We start from the raw sequence: 21,078 nt of genomic DNA, 5'->3' as shown, positions 1-21,078 counted from the left end.
CATTTTGAAGTGAACTAATCCTTTAAACTTCCTGAAGTGGAGGAAGACAATCTTACCTCCATAGCCTGCTTCACTAGAGCTGCTTACACACCATGTCTCTTGACAAAGTAATCAAAAGTAATAATACCACTAATAATAACACTCAGAGAACTCAGCGGGGCCTCCGAACCTGTGAAAAACCTGGCACTTCGCTCCTCTCATTAGAAACACTCACACCAACTGAAGTTCCGGTCGGCATAATTACCAAAGAATGGCATGATTTGTAATTCTGAATAAGTAGTAGTAGGAGGTAATGCTTAAACAGAAAGTTTCTTTCTGATTATCAGGCTTCTTTTAATCTCACTTGTCTAATGAGGGTTCATGGAGTGAGTGACTAAGATATGGAACCAACAGAAAAAGGTTTCTACATTAAAAAAAATTGCATACATTTTGTTCTACAGTGGTCTGAAAAACTAAAATCACATTAACTATCTAACATTTGGCAAACAGAAAGTGCTCAAATACTTTTTGTCTTATTTTTTTAACAGTATACACTACTGTTCAAAAGTTTGGGATCAGTAATTTTAATAAATACTAAATTCAAGCGTTCAGCAAAGGTGAATAAAATTGATTAAAAGTCAGTTAAATTGTTTTGTAAACATTGTTTACAAAAAGTACACTAAATATGCTTTTCTTTAGAACATTCTTTTAAATCAAAGAATCCTGGAACTGTTTTCAACATTGATAGTAATAAAACATATTTCTTGAGCACCAAATGTGAAGACTGGAGTAATGATGCTGAAAATTCAGATATGAATTACATATGATCATATTTTCATATAGAAAACTTTTTTTAATTGTAATAATAATATTTCACAATATTACTGTCGGCCTTTCAAAATCAATTTTGGTTTTTCGAATATTCCCTTTCATGCAGTGTGTAATAAACCGGTTTGTCAATGTAAACATTCCGCAAAGCTGTAAAGTCGAAAGTGCACGATAAATTAAGTTATTGTCTCCCAAAATAAAGAATCGACTCTGAACCGCCTATACGAGTCATTAGCAATTTGAATCCTAATGCGTGACGTCTCTCACACGTCACTAGAAAAGTCATTTGCATAATTCCCGCAATATTGTACATTGTCCGTCCGCGAACAACTTGTCCCGCACTCATACGTCATTTTACTGATGACTGCTTCTCAAATCTCTGAGTTCAACACGGGATTCGCAAACCGCTTGCTCTTGAAAGATGGGTCAGTACTCAGTTTATTTGGACCAACTTGCTCCTCAGAATCACAACCTATAAGTATGAATAATTACTGATGTATATATTTTCTACCGGGTGTTTCTACGTAGTTTCCGGCTAACTCATGTCTTACTGAAATACTTTTGTTGAGCAGTTAAGGGCCACTATTACCCAAAACTGTGTCCTTTAGGCCGTGTGTCCACCAAAGCGTTTTTTCACGCAGCTGGCTGGCGTATTCAATTGTTTTCAATGGGAGCGCTGCGTTTTTAGAATGCCAAGAGCGTAACGAGGAGCTGAGCGAGTATTTCACGCTCAAGCGCTGAATGTTCAGCATTTTTTTTACTGGTCAAAGAGAGTTGAAGAATGTTCAACTTTGAGTAAAACGCGCTTATCACTGTCACTTTTCACCCAGCCGTTCAATCAGAGTGGAGGAGGGGCGGGACAAATACAACACCGACCAACTGCCACATTCTGCTTGTACTGTACAACGTCAACAGATGACAACAAGTAGTATAATATCGGAAAAAACTAATTTAAAACAAGAGCCAGAGCAAATACTTTTCAGCCGGCTAAAAACGCTTTGGTTGGCACGCAGCCTTAATGCCGTTTGTCTGTCGTTCTTACTACTTTGAGTAAAGATAAAAGATGGATCAAGAGTTGTTTTACAAACTTATGTTACATCATTCATTCACGTTAGTGCTGGGCTAACGCATGCACGGTTATTGATACAGTTCCTGCATGTGCACCGCAATAAAATAGAAATGTTTGTTGATGGACATACACTTGTTAATGCAGATGGTGAGGAATTACAGTTGCAACATCTCATAATGAACCTCAAAATGAGTAGCGTATCACTGAGAAACGTCCCGCTCAAGTCGTCCATGCGATTGACGTTTGGGTTGAATAACTAGTTCTTCCAATGTTTCATCATCGGACTAACATTCGGATTGATATGGTAAAATCGACATCATCGCTACTATCTTTACAGTGCGTACAATCACTGAGCTTTAGGAAGACTCCAGATGGAACTGAAGTTCAATTATGGTAATGAGCGCTTAGCTTCCGAAACACGCGATGTACGCAGTAGACCAATCACAACAGATCCAGGTTGATCTCATATTGTACACATATTGATCCAGGCTGTTAAATCGATTTCAAAGCTTTCAAAATAGAACCGCAATATTAATTTGGCCTAATATTTGAGATCACTGTACTGCTTGAAGAGATTTTATAGCAAACTTAAACAACTTTCTTTGGAGTAACGATTCATCCATCTGTGCCAAGATCCAAAATTTAGGCCAGTGCTGTACAGAGCTCTTTATATGGTTGACTAGTGCACCTTTATTCCGTTCTCAGCTACTGAACTCTGTAGCTGCTTCAAAGTGATTATTCGGCTCTTTGTGGCTTCTTTCACACGTCTCCTTCTGCATGCAGGGTTTTTGAGGGACAGTCTTTTCACAGCAGACTTTCTGATAACTGAACAAAAAGTGCTCTCTGGGGCATCTAATCGACATGGAGATTGAGGGAGGTTTTTTCTCATGTATATGCCTTTGTTTAACTGTAACTTTTCCTCAATAGTCTTTAGTCTACATTTTCACAGCTGTCTTACAAATTCACACGCCGGGTAATGATTGCTTAACTGTGGGGTTCTGTCTAGAAAACGTGGTAGTTATTTTAATGATGCACAGGTTGTTGGGACTATTCTTTTTCACCCAAGTAAAATCAACTATAACAAAGAACTGAAAAGTTATGCAAACAGCATATTTTTCAGCGACAGGTGAAGTGAATAACACGGATTATCTCTTCATCACGGCACCTGCTAGTGGGTGTGATATATTAGGCTACAAATGAACATTTTGCAGCAAGTGAACAAGTTGATGTGTTAGAAGCAGGAAAAATGGGCAAGCATAAGGATTTGAGCGATTTTGACAAGGGCAGATTGTGATGGCTAGACGACTGGGTCAGAGCATCTCCAAAACTGCAGCTCTTGTGGGGTGTGTCCGGTCTGCAGTGGTCAGTATCTATCAAAAGTGCTCCAAGGAAGGAACAGTGGTGAACTGGCGACAGGGTCATGGGCGATCAAGGCTCATTGATGCACGTGGGGAGCGAAGGCTGGCCCGTGTGGTCGGATCAAACAGACGAGCTACTGTAGCTCAAATTGCTCAAGAAGTTAATGCTGGTTCTGATAGAAAGGTGTCAGAATACACAGAGCAGTGCAGTTTGTTGCGTATGGGGCTGCATAGCCGCAGACCAGTCAGGGTGCCCATGCTGACCCCTGTCCACCACTGAAAGCGCCAACAGTGGGCATGTGAGCATCAGAACTGGACCACAGAGCAATGGAAGAAGGTGGCCTGGTCTGATGAATCACGTTTTGTTTTTTACATTACATGGATGGCCGGGTGTGTGTGCGTCTCTTACCTGGGGAACACATGGGACCAGGATACAGCCGGCGGATGCAGTGTAATGCTTTGGGTAATGTTCTGCTGGGAAACCTTGGGTCCTGCCATCCATGTGGATGTTACTTTGACACGTACCACCTACATAAGCATTGTTGCAGACCATGTTCCTGGTGGCTGTGGCCTCTTTCAGCAGGATAATGCTCCCTGCCACAAAGCAAAAATGGTTCAGGAATGGTTTGAGGAGCACAACAACGAGTTTGAGGTGTTGACTTGGCCTCCAAATTCCCCAGATCTCAATCCAATCGAGCATCTGTGGGATGTGCTGAACAAACAAGTCCGATCTATGGAGGCCTCGCCTCGCAACTTAAGGACTACTAACATATTGGTGCCAGATACTACAGCACACCTTCAGGGGTCAAGTGGAGTCCATGCCTCGACGGGTCAGGGCTGTTTTGACAGCAAAAGGGGGACCAACACAATATTAGGCCATAATGTTATACCTGATCGGTGTATATATATAGATATTATGGCTTTAACAGTGCTCTATGGGCCTTGTCCATGGAATCCTGTGCACAGATCAGATTCCTTTAGATTAATTAGACTAGATTTTGGAAATGCAAGGACAATAAACTGTACATTACTGTAAAGAAAGTAATTTAATATACACATTTTCACCTCTTATGATGATACATGTTGGTTGGAAAGGTAGGCAGAGTTCACTGTACCAGGAACTGCTGGAGAGGATGGGATGGAATCAAAAGTATTGAAGTGTACACTTCCTGGTTTGCATCAAATAGATGCATTTAGGGGCGTAAAGGATAGGATTTCTCCTCTAGACATATTAATATTTTAAGCAGCAGTACACTAAAAGTACAAGTTTCCCCAGCTGTGTCTGGTACACCCCACTATTCTCCCTTTGGCTTTATAAAAACCCAGCTTATCTTGCACTGTGTGTTTCAAAGCCTCCTGGTGAGAGACCCCTATGTCTCTTCAAGACAATTAAAGAAACTCTATGCCTTTTCATGCTCAGCTATAAAGAGCTTCTTTTTTTCCTGCTTTATTGAACCATATGGCAGATCATATGTCAGGAAGAGACTAGCGGTTTAGTGCATTTATAAATGCATCTTGTAATGGTTCTCTGGGGGAAAAAAAGTGAATGTGAACCAAAAAATGCATTGCTGTCTTAAGGAGCTATTTATACCTCACTTGATTTTAAGAAAATGTAATTGCGTTGGTGTAATGTAATGTAGTCAATTTCATTTACTTAGAATTATTTCAACAATATTGTGAATGATTAAATCATATTTTTTACTTGAAGTTAATCTTGATTTATAAAATTAAGCTGAATGATTTTACTTAGGCTGTGCTGCCCACTTCATCTAGTGCGTCATTTTTTCACATGATCATATTTCATTAAAAAGCATTCATTATCACAATCATTATTTGGCTGCCTGTGATTGAAACGTGAAAACCTTTATGCATAATCAAAGAAAATTGGTGAAATAAAATGTGTGTCAATTATCCAGGACTTACAATATAAAAATGCTGTTCTTCTAAAGCTTCTATCCAGAATCCTGAAAAAATGAATGACAGTTTCCACAAAAATATTAAGCAGTTTGTTATAAATATTAAAAACTGTTTTCAACACTGGAAATAATAAGAAGCATTTCTTAGGCACCAAAATCAGCATAACAGAATGATTGCTGAAGGCTTTAATAGCTTTAATATTATTTGTCTTACAGCTACTATTTAGGGAAAATGCTTCATTTAATAATTCATGTCGAATCTTTAGCCAAATTAGACTGGGAATTCACCAAAACGTGTGGTTTTTGTTTAAATATTTTTTGCTGAATAAAAGTTAAAAATCTTGCTGCCCCCAGACTTTTGAATGGTAGTGTATGCTTCAATTTTTATTTAAAATGTGTTCACCAACCCCTATCCTGAGGCATCTTTGCTTTGAGACAAAAAAATGTACCTGCCATGTAGAAATGAGAACCTTTTCATTTTCAACGGAACTACAGCTTTAACAAATCATTCCCAGATGTACATGCAGCATATCACGTGCACGCATGTTGTGAGCACTTAAAGAGCACCTTGTCAAGCAGACATCAGATCTCAGAACTGAAGTGCGATTCCTTATTTTATCTCACTTCAAAGTGTCTTAAAAGTGACTCGGTCCCTGGGGCGAAGACACCCTGGTGCTGCTACTCTTGCATAAACAGATTTTCCAATCCTTCGTTTCGCTCTTGCCCTCGCTTGCATCATTACTTTGGAGATTAATTAGTGGCTGCACTAAGTCGATTCCCTCCATTGCAGCAATTACGTCCACTCTTATTGGTTAGTAAGCAATTAGAGCTGCTCTCATTGGTTAGCGACCTGTCTGGGTCTGTTTATCGTTTAATCCCTGACGGACGGCAACAGACGACGTAGAGCGTTGTACTGCCATGGCAGACAATTAGCATCTGTGAAAGCTATCAGAAACCATTCAAAGGTTATGAATAGGGAACACTAACCTGTAATGATTTCCTCATCGCTCGTTACAAAGGGTAAACATTAGGTTCCGACCTAAAATAATGGACTCGATAGCTTAGTGCTTACGCAAGGCTTGTTTGAAGTCTTTTCCCATGGGCCTTTAAAACAGTAGCTACCATCCAGCAGGCGCCACATCAGCAAACCAGTCCTCTGAGGGAACATGTTTGCATGTCTGGCGTTTGACACGGTTAGGAGATCGCAAATAAAGTATAATGAAAGATGGCTTGCTAAAGGTGAGCTGTGTGTGTGTGCCTGTAGCGTGCTTGTTGTTATGAGGCAGGGGGGATACAAGAGACAGGCAATATGTGCTCTGGCAGATTGTGATGCCAGGTGCATTTACGCAGTTCAGTGCAGCTAAACATGACATTAAAGAGGAACTGCTGCCTCTGAACTCACAAACATCAACATACGGGTAACCTGGGCAACCTACACTTGGGTAAACAAGTACACGCAAGGACACGCAGGTGTTAGCAGATGTGAGGTGTCCTCTTACACACCATTGTTACATCTAACATGTTTAACTATGTATGACTATAATTTTTACATCGCATAAAGAAAATGTGTGAGGTGTTGGTTCGCTCATGTAAAACTGCTTTTTTTTGCTAAAGATTTCACTTATATTTGGCTGTACCATCTGACATTTTTTGGGTGTTAGGTGAAGTAAAAAAGTTATTTTAAAATTGAAACTTTAAACTATGCTGTCAATCGATTAAAAAAAGTAACTAATGAATTGTACATTTTCTGTAATTAATCGTGATTAATCGCACATGGCATACAATTTTTAAATATATTTTTTAGGGCAGTCAAAAGATTAATCGCGATTAATCGCATCCAAAATAAAAGTTTGAGTTTACATAATATATGTGTGTGTACTCTGTTAATTATTATTTATATATATATATATAAATACACACACAAGCATGTATATATTTAAGAAAAAAATATTATTTTTATGTATAAAACATTTATATTTATATATATTATAGATTATATAAATGTATATACAGTATATACATGCAAATATTTCTTAAATATATACATGAATGTGTTTGTATTTATAAATAATAATTAACAGAGTACACACACATATATTATGTAAACACAAACTTTTATTTTGGATGCGATTAATCGCGATTAATCTTTTGACAGCCCTAATATTTTTATGTTGTAATACTGTGGGTGTGTTTTGGGCGTAACGTGCAATAAACCAATCAGAGTCTTTTTCAAAATAGCAACGTGCCAACAATGCGCCTGAACACACCTCGTTTTCAGACCAGCACGCCCATGGGAGAAACAGATGGTCGCTAGTGCATTTGCTATTTAAACAACATGGCGCTGGACGTGAAAATGATAACTGCGTCAAGGTGAAACTAGCAAAATAACATTTGTGTGGCGTCACATTGCGCCGGGTGTATGATAGGGCCCACTATCTCCAAAACAACAAAGACAGTAGCCTATATTTTAAATATTTGTTTATAGGCATATTTTTACTAAGCGCTATGAATGAAGGCCAGTATCACTGATAACAATTCTGATGTCTCTATTACATTAAATCAATTTTAGACATTAATTATAGCCATTTGGCATTACAGTATAATTGAAAGCTATTGACTTTAACATTTAATATGCTTAAAAAAAATATAACAACATTTAATTTAAATGAACTTAAAACAATCTTAAAGCTACACTGTGTGATATTTTCCCCCATCTAGCGGTGAAAAGGTATATGACCATCCAGTGAATATTAGTTTCTGTTCCTCTCAATTCCAATTTCGTTTTAACTCCTACGGTGGCCGATTTAGTCCAAGATTAACATGGCTTCCAGTTCGACCTCGTCCACATTCGACACGGTGCCATTGAGTGTTAAAACGCGAAAGGCGAAGCTTGAATTTACGGGTATGTCCCTCTTTGGCTAATGTACTTTCAAGATGGAGGGGCAACATGGCGACCGGCATTAGAACCCCTCACCCGTATGTATTTTCAATGGCATATTATAAACTTACGAGAATACTTTATTACTTGAAAGAAGTAAATATACATTAATGAGCACATATATTTTTGAAAGAACTAAGTGTTATTAGCTAAGAATAAACTAAAAAAGTTACACAGTGTAGCTTTAACATAAACCCACTGTAATAAATGTCACATTTAGCTGTGCCTTTAATATATCAGGGTTCAACACTAAAGTTTTTTTCCAGGCGGGATTCATATTTACCTGCCCTGCTACAATGCACAAATTTGTTTAGTTTTTTTTTACCCATGTAACTTTGTAAACACTGCAGGGTTTAGGTCTAACAGCTAGGAAATATACAAAAACTGAATAAAGTTATCAAACACTTCACTGAATAAATGATAAATAAAATATAAATTATTAAATTAGAGCTACAAATGTTATTCAGTCAAACGCAGTGAGTGATTTTCTCTTTTTCTTTTGTTCTTTGATTAACATTAAATCACAGACAGCAGCTGCTGTCACTTTTAGACCTGCCGCACATGACCCGGATCTGACGCACATCCTATTTTCTCACAAATCCTTGTTTTCATTTAACACTTTTTAACTAATTTATGACTGCGCTTATGAGGATATTTGCGAAAACTGGAATTTTGGCATCATTTTGTGTTTTTGTCCATTCAGGCACGAAAGAGAACTCAATGTGGCGCTGCCATGCTGTCTGAGTGGCATTCAGAGCGTGCGTTTTGGGTGTTTCTTCACAGAGAGTTGCTTCACAGACAGGCAACAGTAAAGATTTGAGTACTTTTTTTGCGCCTTATCGTGCTTGAATGGTTTAATAGCACTTGAATGAATGATAGCGTGACCATATACTGTAGCGCAGCCAAAGGATGACAGAAAAAAAAACAGATGCTACGTTAATTGCGTTAAATATTTTTAACGCGTTAAACTGAAAGAAAGAAAACGTGCTTTGTTCCTGACTCAAACATACGCATTGTATCCATTTTGAAAATAAACTTTATCTAATAAACTTTTTTTCAAGCTTTGTCATTCACCCAGTTGCTCAGGTGTTTTAAGTAGTTACCTACTGGAAAAAGTCAAAAGAGCTATGATATTCTGGTCTTAAGATCCGTCTCGAGTTCCCCTTCAATGCAAGTTTATCATCTAGGAAAAATTTGATAGAACACTTCTCCTCCAAAAGCCATTCAAATATGCTGATTTGGTGCTCAATGAACATTTCTTGTTATTATCAATTTTGAACACAGTTGTCCCATATTCTGTGGAAACCTTTTTTTTTTTAAAGATTCTTTAATGAATAGGAAATTCAAAGTATTTTTGTGACATGTTAGATGTCTATACTGTCACCTTTGATCAATTTAATGCATCCTTCCTGAATAAAAGTATTAATTAATTTTTTTTTAAATCCAGGGTGTACTGAATTTCTTATCTGTGAAACGAGACAAAAACAAAAACTCGGACCCACTTTATATTAGGTAGCCTTAACTATGTACTAACATTTAAATGAATAATTTGATACAAATGCACTTATTTTGTACATACATGTTTTTACATTGTACTTACATTTGAAAAATACCGCCAATTATATCTGTAATTAATTTATGTAGTTACATTCATAATTACACTGTTGTCACTTCCCTTACACCTAACCCTACCCTTAAAACCATACCACCACACCTGTCCCTAAATTTACCTCCTTGCTAACTCATTATCAGCAAAAGTGTTTTGCAATACAATATGAACACAATAAGTACATTGTACTTAATTTTTGATGTAAGAACATAGTAGTTAAGGCCACCTAATATAAAGTGGGACCAAAAACTCCTTATAGAGGACAAAATCCATTTAAATATTCTATCAGAACTAAATGTTTCAGTTAGTTTTGGTCATTTGTTCCATAGCCCACACATAAAGGACAATATAATGCTACTGTTACCATGCACACATAAGCTTCTCAGTGGACTTCTCAGCATAATACATAAACAACTCATACTCCCACTAGGCGTGCAGAAAATAGCCCGTCACACTTTAATATGAGAACTCAGAGGTTTAATTAAGCCGAAACACCCACTATGGTGCTTTTTTGACAAATAAACATGGTTAAAATAAAGACTTGCTAAAATGCTGAAGTTGTCGTGGCAAGGTTCTCATCAACCATAATGTATTCCGATGGCTAAATGAGATTTAATTTCAAGAATTTTTCCATCGGTCTGTGGATTTTTGAATAGCCCCTATAACAACTATAGCAAAACATGCTTTACAACACCCATACGGAGAAAAAAAAAAGTACCAGTTAGATGTAGGGGAGGGTTAGTTAACGCTGGGTTAGTTGTAACACGCATGGTTTAAAACTTTCCGAACACATGCCAGGATGACGAAACTTAGTGTATTTACTAGTTGCCATATCAACATTATTTAGAGAAAATATTGCGTCAAAATTATAAAAAATCTTTGGAAGATATCACTGAACATTTATTTAACCACAGCAAAAGTACATTTCTTACTTATGTTTATTTTTCATCTCTGTTTTTGTGTTTATTTAAAATAAGACAAATCTGATATTATTTTTTTTAAATCTTTCTATTGAGAAACCATGAGAAAAAGGTGCATAATGACAGAGTCAATGTTCAGAAATTATTAATGATTATTATGTTTTTAACTATGCTGTATAACTGTATTTAGCAATGTGTTTGTTGTCAAACTCATATTTTTGTATATTTTTAATGATTAAAAAATGGCATCATTTTATTTTAAAAGTTAATAATTGTATTTTATTGACAAAATATTTTAGTTTGTCTTGGATATTTTTTTTATTTATTACATCAGATAACATTTTAAGCTGTCATTTGGTCATGTTACAATGTCCCCCTCACATGTTACAATGTACCCCACCTATGGGGCATGTTGTCACATTTCATTTTCCATTCTTTCGGGGTAAATCAAGAAAAAAGTATACACTGTATTAATGAAACAAAACCACATTATTCTACTAGTCATGTGGGAAATGAATGTGGGAAAAAATAAATACTCTGAACCCCAAGTGGATTTATACAAACTGAGAAAGACAAAAAGTGTTAGGTTGTGCCCCGCTCTGCCACCTACCAGTTTCAGGTAATCATGCGCTTTCAGGTGCAAGCAATTTTTTTAGGTTTAAAAAGGTGAAATAGGGAAAATAAATGCACTGATGACAGCATGATAAAGTATTGCACTCTCATATGCAACAACATATGTACATGCGCATGGGTAGGCAAAGAGTAAACAAAGTGTGTATTAAACAAGAGTGAGGCGTGTTTCAAGGTCCAGGCACGTCCCAATTCAACACACAGGTCCCAGCAGGTGGGTCTATCATCTGCACTTATCAACTTTCTTAACAATACCTCTCTTTGTCGACCTTTACTGATCAAGCTCTAAATCCGTGGCACAAACATCCTTAAATGGCACAGTGGACATTTACACTGTGTCCCAAAGGGCAAACATGGCAAACATGGCACGCACAGATCTAGAAGCGGAAAAGGTCAGAAAAGCATAATAGATGCACAGCTCCTCCCTCCTACCTAAAGCACCTGCACGTGCACGGAGAAATAAACGGCAGCGATAACCCTCGGTTGGTGGTTTGTTTAGTGCAGACAATCCTTTGATAAATGATGAGTGATCTTTCTTTGTGTCCACAAAGAAATATAATCTACTTTTGTTACAGCGGCTTTTCAAAGGGAGAATCGAAAGCCGACCGTGAAGCTCTCTTGAGTTATATTTAACTGGGCCTCCGCTTCCCGCTCCGGCTCCATAATCTATTTTTGCGGTTGGTGTTTACATTTGCCTGTTGACCCAGTGGAGATCATCTAAAAAAAGCTGTCAGGTTAAATAGCCGACCCGAGATTATGTGTCATTGTGTGTGAAACCAGCTTACAAACTGTGAAAATCACTATAATAGGAAGATCTTAATTACTAAACCCTTTTCAAACTGCGGTTGAGAGCTTTGTATGGCATAGCAGGGAATATAAATCGTATCAGCAACATCTGCAATGTGCATATTTTCTTAAAAATACACTAAAAACTAGATTTTATAAGAAAATGTGAGTGGTGCTTGCAAAATGCAAAAACTTTGCCACAATGCCTGACAACTTTCCCACTATTTGCTAAGCAAATGCTAAGATGTTCTGAATGGTTTCTAAGGTGTTGCTGTTGCCAGGGCTAACAGCATGCACAATAGCAAGATCAAGCCAAAATCAAGTTGCGTTTCCACTTGTCAGGCCAGTAGCCCCGCGACGCTGCCCTAAAACCCGCCCTTAACACCCCTGCATAGAACAACGGTACACAACCCCACAGTTTCACCAGCTGATTATAGGGGTGTAATGATCATAGAGTGTAAAAAAATATGGATGTAGTGTCCGTGACGTCACCCATAGGATTCTGATGAGCGGTTTTGAAGCGCAAAGTATGGACGAGATGGCCATTGCCATCACTCCCGGATAACAGAAAATGTACAAAAAGGCGGGACGTGAGCGGAGCTGAAGTGACCCGTGATCCGTTTACGTCAGCAGTTTGTCTTGAAAGCAGACAAATGGCAATCCACCTGTCACTCGAAGTGGCCACGCCCTTAATTATGCAGAACTTTAAGGCTTTATTTAATGTAAACGACTGTAGACTAGTCAGAAATAATCTACTCATTTTACCATGATGTTAAATAAAAAAAAAAACAAGCACATTTATTTCATAAAAATTGATGACACACACACACACACACACACACACACACACACACACACACACACACACACACACACACACACACACACACACACACACACACACACACACACAATATCCCACTTTAGACTACTTAAAGACATCAATTGCATGAATATGACTAATACTGATGAATAAATAGGCCTATAAGTTAAAGGGTTAGTTCACTCAAAAATGAAAATAATGTCATTTATTACTCACTCTCATGCCGTTCCACACCCGTAAGACCTCCGGCTCCGTTCACCTTCGGAGCACAAATTAAGATATTTTTGTTGAAATCCGATGGCTCAGTGAAGCCTGCATAGCCAGCAATGACATTTCCTCTCTCAAGATCCATTAATGTACTAAAAACATATTTAAATCAGTTCATGTGAGTACAGTTCAATATTAATATTATAAAGTGACAAGAAAATCTTGGTAAAAAAAAAAAACGACTTATATAGTGATAACCGATTTCAAAACACTGCTTCATGAAGCTTCGGAGCATTTCGAATCAGTGACTTGAATCATGATTCGGATCGCGTGTCAAACCGCCAAACTGCTGAAATCACGTGACTTTGGCGGTTTGACGGTTCGAAGCTTCATGAAGCAGTGTTTTGAAATCGGTCATCACTATACAAGTCGTTATTTAGTTTTCTTTTGGCGCACCAACAATATTCTCGCCGCTTTATAATCTTAATATTGAACTGTATTCACATGAACTGATTTAAATATGTTTTTAGTCCATTAATGGATCTTGAGAGAGGTTATGTCATTGCTGGCTATGCAGGCTTCACTGAGCCATCGGATTTCAACAAAAATATCTTCATTTGTGTTCTGAAGATGAACGGAGGTCTTACGGGTGTGGAACGACATGAGGGTGAGTAATAAATGACATTATTTTCAGGTGAACTAACCCTTTAAAGCTATTAAATAGTAGTTTTTGTTAATACAATAAAGTAGCCACCACACTAATTTAAAAATATACAAAATAAAGTGAAAATAAAGTGGCATTTTGGGGTTATGGAAACAAGTTATCATGGTGAATACACAATACTTCATGAACTGTTAATGAAACATAAAAACTGCACCTGATGAATAAAATGAACATAATACCTGCATGCCTTCCCAGCTAACACACGTCAAACCAGTCGCGTGATGTATTGATACTTTACTTTTATTTCATTTATTTCACTTTGAATTTGCCTGTGAACGCTTTATATAAATACAATATAGGTAGGTCTAAATCTCACTTATATCAATGATATATCATAATTTCGTCCAGCCATGAAACATTTTTGCGGTCACAAGAATGCACAAAACAACAGTCCACAGAAAAATACTGTTTACGTCACATTTCTTTAGAAAGAGTGAGCATTTCCAAATATTTTTCACGGAATTATGCGGTCTGAGGAGGTTTGAGCGATCTCTCCCATCTCACTATACTGTTACCCTTTCAGCCAGAGAAACACGAGAAGAAAACAGGAGTCATGAGTTATACAAGTTAAGTGCATGTTTAAATGGCATATATGCAGATGCATTAGTCCAGTATCAACAAAGACACAGGGAAGAGAGAAACCAAATAAATACACGATTATAATCATATATAATTTGTCTACGTTCTTCAAGCAGTCTCTGGTGTTTTCCATAAACATATATGTATTTATTATCGCAATGGTTGGCATAAGTAGCCTTTAGTTTTCAATATTGCATTTTAATATTTCTGCCTCATACAGTGACCAGAATCCCCAATGGATCGCAAGAAAGTTATTTCAAACACTCGATGGTGTCTAAAAGTTATTTTTGAGCTGAAAATAGTTTGAGAATGTTGAAGTTAGCTGGTAGCCTGTGTAACGGGCACATCTATTGTTATATACCTTTAAGACGCCTCCTTTGATGTCATGCGTGTCTGTGGAGCGTTTGTGCTGGTGATATAGGATTGCTCTACTATACTCTGCTCAAGAAAGCATCCTCATTCTTTTTATTTGTAATTCTGCCAGAGCGTGTCTGTTGTATTTTTTTCCCTACTCTCTTCCATGTATGCGGAGAGTGTGAGGATCCTCTGAAGCTACGTAACAAAGACATATGGGATTACCAACTCCATCATCTATGTGTATTTTTTATGTGTATCATCTCTGGTCAACATTACACTTGGTATAAGATCAGGGAAATGAGCAGCGGTGTTGACCGTCTCCTGACCATATTCTGATCCCTAGATATAGCTGGAGGCCCTCTGTCAGCTTATGTCTATGGGTTTTTTTTCCCCTTGCTAGACACAAAAAAAGTCAAAATAATGAAAATATAATTGCAAAAATTCTAAATAAAAAAATATTATAGCTGAAGTATCACAGGTGGTTGCTAGAATGTTGCTAGGTAGTTTCTGGAATGTATTGATGGGACACCACCAAAAAAAAAAAGTTAAAAAAAATTATAGGCTACAGTATGCAAATCACTTGATGAGGTGTTCTGAATGGTTTCAAGGGACTTACTTGCTAGATGGTTTATAATAGCCCCAGTTCAAAAGAGTCCAAACTCAATTATATGATATTTTGATTCACTAGATATGGCAGAAAGCCCTGTGTCAGTCTATGAGGGTTTTTTTGCCAGTCAAAATTGTGAAAATTTTAAAAAAGTAAAAAACATGTTGAAAATATGAGTTAAAAATTACCTTGCAACATTAAAGAGTAAAGAGTATGCTATAAGTATGCTAAGCCATTGTTATTTTCTGAGCGGTTTCAATGGCATTTCTAGGTGTTATGGGTGGTTGCTAGGTGGTTGTTAAGGTGTTCAGAAATTATTCAAAATATAATATCATTTGCAGTCATTGCTAAAGTGATATAAATTGCGTCTAGGGTATCTGTAGGGTGTTATGGAGGGTTTTGTGTCAATTATGAATGAGTTCTGACCGGTTTCCAAAGTTCCAAAAAAAAACACAGTATGCAAAGGTGTGGTTTCTAGGGAGTTGCTAGGCTATTACGGCTGGCTGCTAGGATGTTGCTAGGTGGTTGCGGTGTTCAGAAACTGGGGATTTCTTCTAATTCAAAAGATCCCAAACCCAGGTCTATCCATCTTATTTTTCACATATGAGCTGGCATTTATAAATTTAATGTGTCTGTCTTCCAGTGCCATTCGCTTCCAGTTATTTTTAGCTGTACAAAACTTCTGCTTGATAATGCAAACTTCTGTAAATGCACATCTGTTTTACTCATTTGTTGGCCAGCCAGATGAAAACGATTAATTTGATCACTTAAAAATAAAAGCACACCTGTTTAAAACAAAAAAAGAGAGAAGGCGGGAATGTCTTCCTTTGCCTCGCCATTTACAGAGATGACCTATTGTAACTTAATCTGTAAAATCTCACATATAAGTACTAATTCATTCAATCAATGAGGATAAATCAATGCCCCAAAAGGAAGAAAAGATCCTATCTATAGTATTAAAGCAAAAGGCAGGGGAGAAGGTGGACCCTGCACCATGAAAGTCTGGAGTCAAAGCAATCCAGCCCACATTGTGTTCGCAAACCACTAACATCCTGGCTTTATCCTGTATTTATGGAACAAGTGATGGCCTATTGTTTCATTGTTTAGTAAAAGACTGACCTATTTTAAACAGCAATACAGTACGACTTCCTGTGTAGAAAAGCCAACGGTTAAACAGACACCGCAGACAGAGAAAGCGCCGATTTATAGAGTTCTTCGCCGGGTTCCACTAGAGAATTACACGAGCCTGCATGAATAAAATGAAAATAGTAGACTGCATAATGTAAAATTCCATTGAGGCTATTAAGAGCAGAGGATGCCTTAACATCTGCCCGGTGTGAAAGATAATTACAGTGTAATTAAGATCCCTATAGACGGAGCCTCTCAGACCGGTAGCCATCACTAAAGCTGCCAAAGCTAACACAGAGGACTTACCAGCTATAGTAGCTAAACGCTCCGCTGACTGAGTCTATCAAAAGCTTGGGCAAATCCATTAGGTGGATTAATCATATGTTATAGGTTTGAGGAAAGGGCAAACACATTTTCGCCATTAATTATCAAGCAATTGAGTGAGTGTGTAACAACCTTTACAAGGACACACATAATCACGGAACCATAAAGGCTCCATCTACTACCCAAACTAAATCCCACAGTGAGAATCCTGGTTCATATAGAAAACTGACAGTTGTTAAAGAAACAAATTAAAATAAGAAGCACAATGCCAGCTTACATCTTAATTTGTAGCTGTTTTATCTTATGTTTTGTGTTATTTTAAATCATTTTAAAGCCATTTTGTGTAGGGATGCACCGGTTGACCGGCCAAAAACCGGAACCGGCCGGTTTTTGCTTCTAGCGCGCGATCGGCCGGTTTCTTTGTATTTTTCTGCCGATTTATCCGGAAGTGCGCCCGCGTGCACATATACGCCAATATTGCAATCTTTCGCGAACATGTCACTTGTGTGTTACAAACGGAACCTGGATAACTGAGGGAAGAGACGAGATCCGCTGAAGGGAATGAAGAGCCGCTTTCCTGCGCAAGCTGAAGTTGCGCGAGCTCAGCACAAGTGCAGATAGTGAGCGTTTGTTCAGCTCAGCTTCTCACATGTTGGATCGGATGAGAACGAAACAGACTAACTTGTGAAAAAGCCGAAATGCTTCTTTTTGTAGCCTAAAGAAGATCATGCATGCACTTTAGAAATGAAATACTATCAGTTCTGTAGCCTATAGGATGATCATTTATATTTGGTAACACTTTAGAATAATGGTCATTAGTTAACATTAGTTAACTACATTAGTTAACATTAACTAATAATGAACTGCACTTATAAAGTGTTTATTAATCTTTGTTAATGTTAATTTCAACATTTACTAATGAGAGATAACTATTAAAATCTTGTTAACATTAGTTAATGCACTGTGAACTAACATGAACAAACCATGAACAGCTGTATTTATATTAACTAACGTTAATAAAGATGAACAAATACAGTAACAAATGTACTGCTCATGGTTAGTTCATGTTAGTTAATACATTAACTAATGTTAACTAATGACCATTATTCTAAAGTTTTACCTTTTATTTTACCTTAAAATTACATTGACTTAATTTGATTTAAAAAGCACCTGCTGTAGCATCTTAGTTTTTTTCGTTGCACTAAACATTATTTGATTTAACATTTTGGAACAATTATATACTTTGGTTTTATTGAATTTCACTGGTAAAGACTTTTTTTCTTTACACTGAATTTAAAAACAAATGCTGATTTAAGTAACATCTTTGTTTGGATTGCGGAATATGCAGTTGTTGCCTTTAATTTCACCTTTCAGCCTTTTAATTTCCAATTAAATTTCCTGTTAATTTCAGATTGCGGACTTGTTTTCATTAGCCAAAAGCCAATTTAGCCTGTTAAATACCAAATAAACATCTTGTTCATGTATACTTTCATTACTTTATTGTGTAAAAAAAAAAAAAAATCGGAAATCGGTATCGGAATCGGCCAGTTTTCTTAAAAAAAAAATCGGTATCGGAATCAGCCATGTAAAATCATGATCGGTGCATCACTAATTTTGTGGCCCCTTTGGAAATTTGCTTAGGCCCCCTAATGGGCCCTGCCACCCTGGTTGAGAACCACTGGTCTAAAATGTTACTTTCTTAATAAGAAAAAATCATTTTCATTTGTACATGCAAATCTGTGTTTTTCTATGAATATCTCACATGTTTAAAGTAACCTCAATCTAAGAAATATACAGAAATATAGTAATTCAAGCTTTTTTTATTGGGTAGAAATTGCTATTTGCGAGAAACTAGAAAACTAGAACTGACCAATTAAAAAGTTATTTAAATTCATTGGTAATAAGCGTAAACACTAAAGTACATGCAGCTATTGGAACTGGAGTCTGGAAAATATGGTATTTAATTATTGTAATTAATTTATAATTTTGTTTAATTATTTTAATATATTGCCTTCAAAATTGCCATCAGAAAATATGGAATTTAATTATTGTAATTAATTTATAATTATTTTGTTTAATTAATTTAATATATTGCCTTCAAAATTGAGTCAAAAAGTCTGTGAAGGACTTGCACTGAACTCTGACATAAAACTTCACATAATTAACTTACAGACATGACAAACATGCAAGGATAAAATTACAAACCTCAACATTTCCCAATAAATGACAGGCAGGGAAAAACAATTTTTTTTTTTATACATGCTCAATGCAATTTTTGGTTCATTTTTACAAAAGAAAATCTTGTGTAACGAACCTTTAACAATTCAAATTCACTTTGATTCACTTTTAATTTCAAATGGCAAATTACAATGAGCAAAACAATGGTCTTGTGGTTAGCGTACATGTTCTAACACATTGAGCTATGGTGTTCAAGTGGGAAACATTCCCTCCCTTCTGATGGATTCTCTATAAACCACAAAAAATAAAGAGGAAAAAAGAAAATCAAAATTTGTTTTCAAACATTGCTCTGAGAAAACAACGTTTAAAGGGATAGTTCACCCAAAAATGAAAATTCTGAAGAATGTAATCTTGTAATCGTAATCGGCCCCCATTGACTACCACCATAGTATTTTTTTCCCCTACTATTGTAGTCAATGGGGCCGAGATCTGCTTGGTTACAAACATTCTTTCTTCCAAATATCTTCCTTTGTGTTCAGCAGAACAAAAAAACAGGTTTGGAACAACTTGAGGGTGAGTAAATGACAGAATTTTCATTTTTGGGTGAACTATCCCTTTAAGTATTCTGTTTATTCTATCGTTTTAAACTTATTCATTGTGGTTTGTTGCTTTCACAAAACAAAAAAGTCAATGTAACATGATGCCTCTTGAGAATTATTGTGTTTGTATCCCCTTAGAGAAGCTTTAAATCTTATAATTTGTTCTCTTAAGTCTCTTTTAATTAAAGGCTACTCAAAAAGCGGCTCTTAAATCACACGATTTGCCTGCTGTAAAGCACTAACTATAAAATGCAGACAAAACCAATTCAGATTAGCAGGTTTAAGAGAAAGTGAGGCAATGATGCTATAATATCACAAACATGGTTTTGCAAAAAATCAAGGCTCAACAATAAGGTCAGGTCAATGTTCAAGGACCAAATTTAGGGCCAGATTTACCAAACAAGGCAAATTAACGTAAGAGTGCAATTCCACAAAAGCGCCGCTGGGAGTGGAAAATTCCACGCATGATAAAATTAAAGAACACAGACGCAGCCGGATCATTTCCATAACCAACGCAATCTACCAGGAGCAATGCAAAATAGCATCTGGCTTAAGACATGCTTTTTTGGCAAAAATAACCCAGTCCACGCCTTCTCAGCGCAGATTTTTCACTGTCTTTTTAGTCAATCCTGACATTAGGTTTTTAAGTGCAAAAGAGTGTTTGCACTGACGCAAGCGGTTAGTAAATCTGACCCTTAAATCCTTATTGTTGAGCCCTGATCATGTCTGCACTTCATAATTCGACTTCATGGGCTCACAATCAGTTTTTCTCTTCATGACAAAAGGGTTTTTTTGTGGATGTGAACAGGCAGGACCGGGAACAAAGTGTGAGTGTGTTTTGTGCACATGTCCATCCGCCTCGGTACTATCTGTAATACATCTGAGAAAAGGAAATTACCACTTCTCTGAGCATTTTGGATGGGCTTCCAACAAGTCGAGGGGCGAGATAAATCTCTCATACTTTTATATCTTAAAAGTATTACGGTCAGGAAAGAGAGTGAGCGAGAAGGGAAAAGAAGAACAAAGTGAATGTGTGAGTGAGAGAGTGAGAAAAAGATCCACTCCAAGGCTTCAGAAGCTGTCAGGCTATTAAGGCCACTAATCAATCATCATATTAAGATAATATAACCTCTCTCTTAAAATAACGTATAATTAACAGAATCGTTGGCGAGAGGCTGCATGGACTGACATCCAATTACTGCCATCAGATTGTTATCTCTGAAAATCTCAGTCTTTACAAAACACCGCTATTAACGCATAGCTGCGAGTTTTATCAGAACTGAATATACATGCAATTAGATTCTATACAAGCACCACACACATAAAATGATACATTTATAGCCTTCCAGCAAAGTAGCTCTCTCATGCGCTACAGTATCATCAAAGGCGACCCAGCAGAACCAAATCAAAGTCTTTCATTCCTAACATCCTAAGCCTTTTTAACATGGTTCGTGGTGTCATTGGTGTGGGTGATTGGACAGTCGGCTGGGAATCGATACAAGGATGCGCCAGGTCAAGG

General features: G+C 37.0%; 1 protein-coding gene across 1 annotated transcript in view; it reads right to left on the bottom strand.

Annotated features, from left to right (window-relative positions):
* The window catches only part of ca16b (carbonic anhydrase XVI b), a 146,250-nt gene that overhangs the window by 105,296 nt on the left and 19,876 nt on the right, over positions 1-21,078 (bottom strand). The window lies entirely within an intron of this gene.

The sequence above is a fragment of the Gobio gobio genome, assembly GCF_949357685.1.
Source record: "Gobio gobio genome assembly, chromosome: 17".
NCBI lineage: Eukaryota > Metazoa > Chordata > Actinopteri > Cypriniformes > Gobionidae > Gobio > Gobio gobio.
This window is presented reverse-complemented; position numbering and strand designations above follow the sequence as displayed.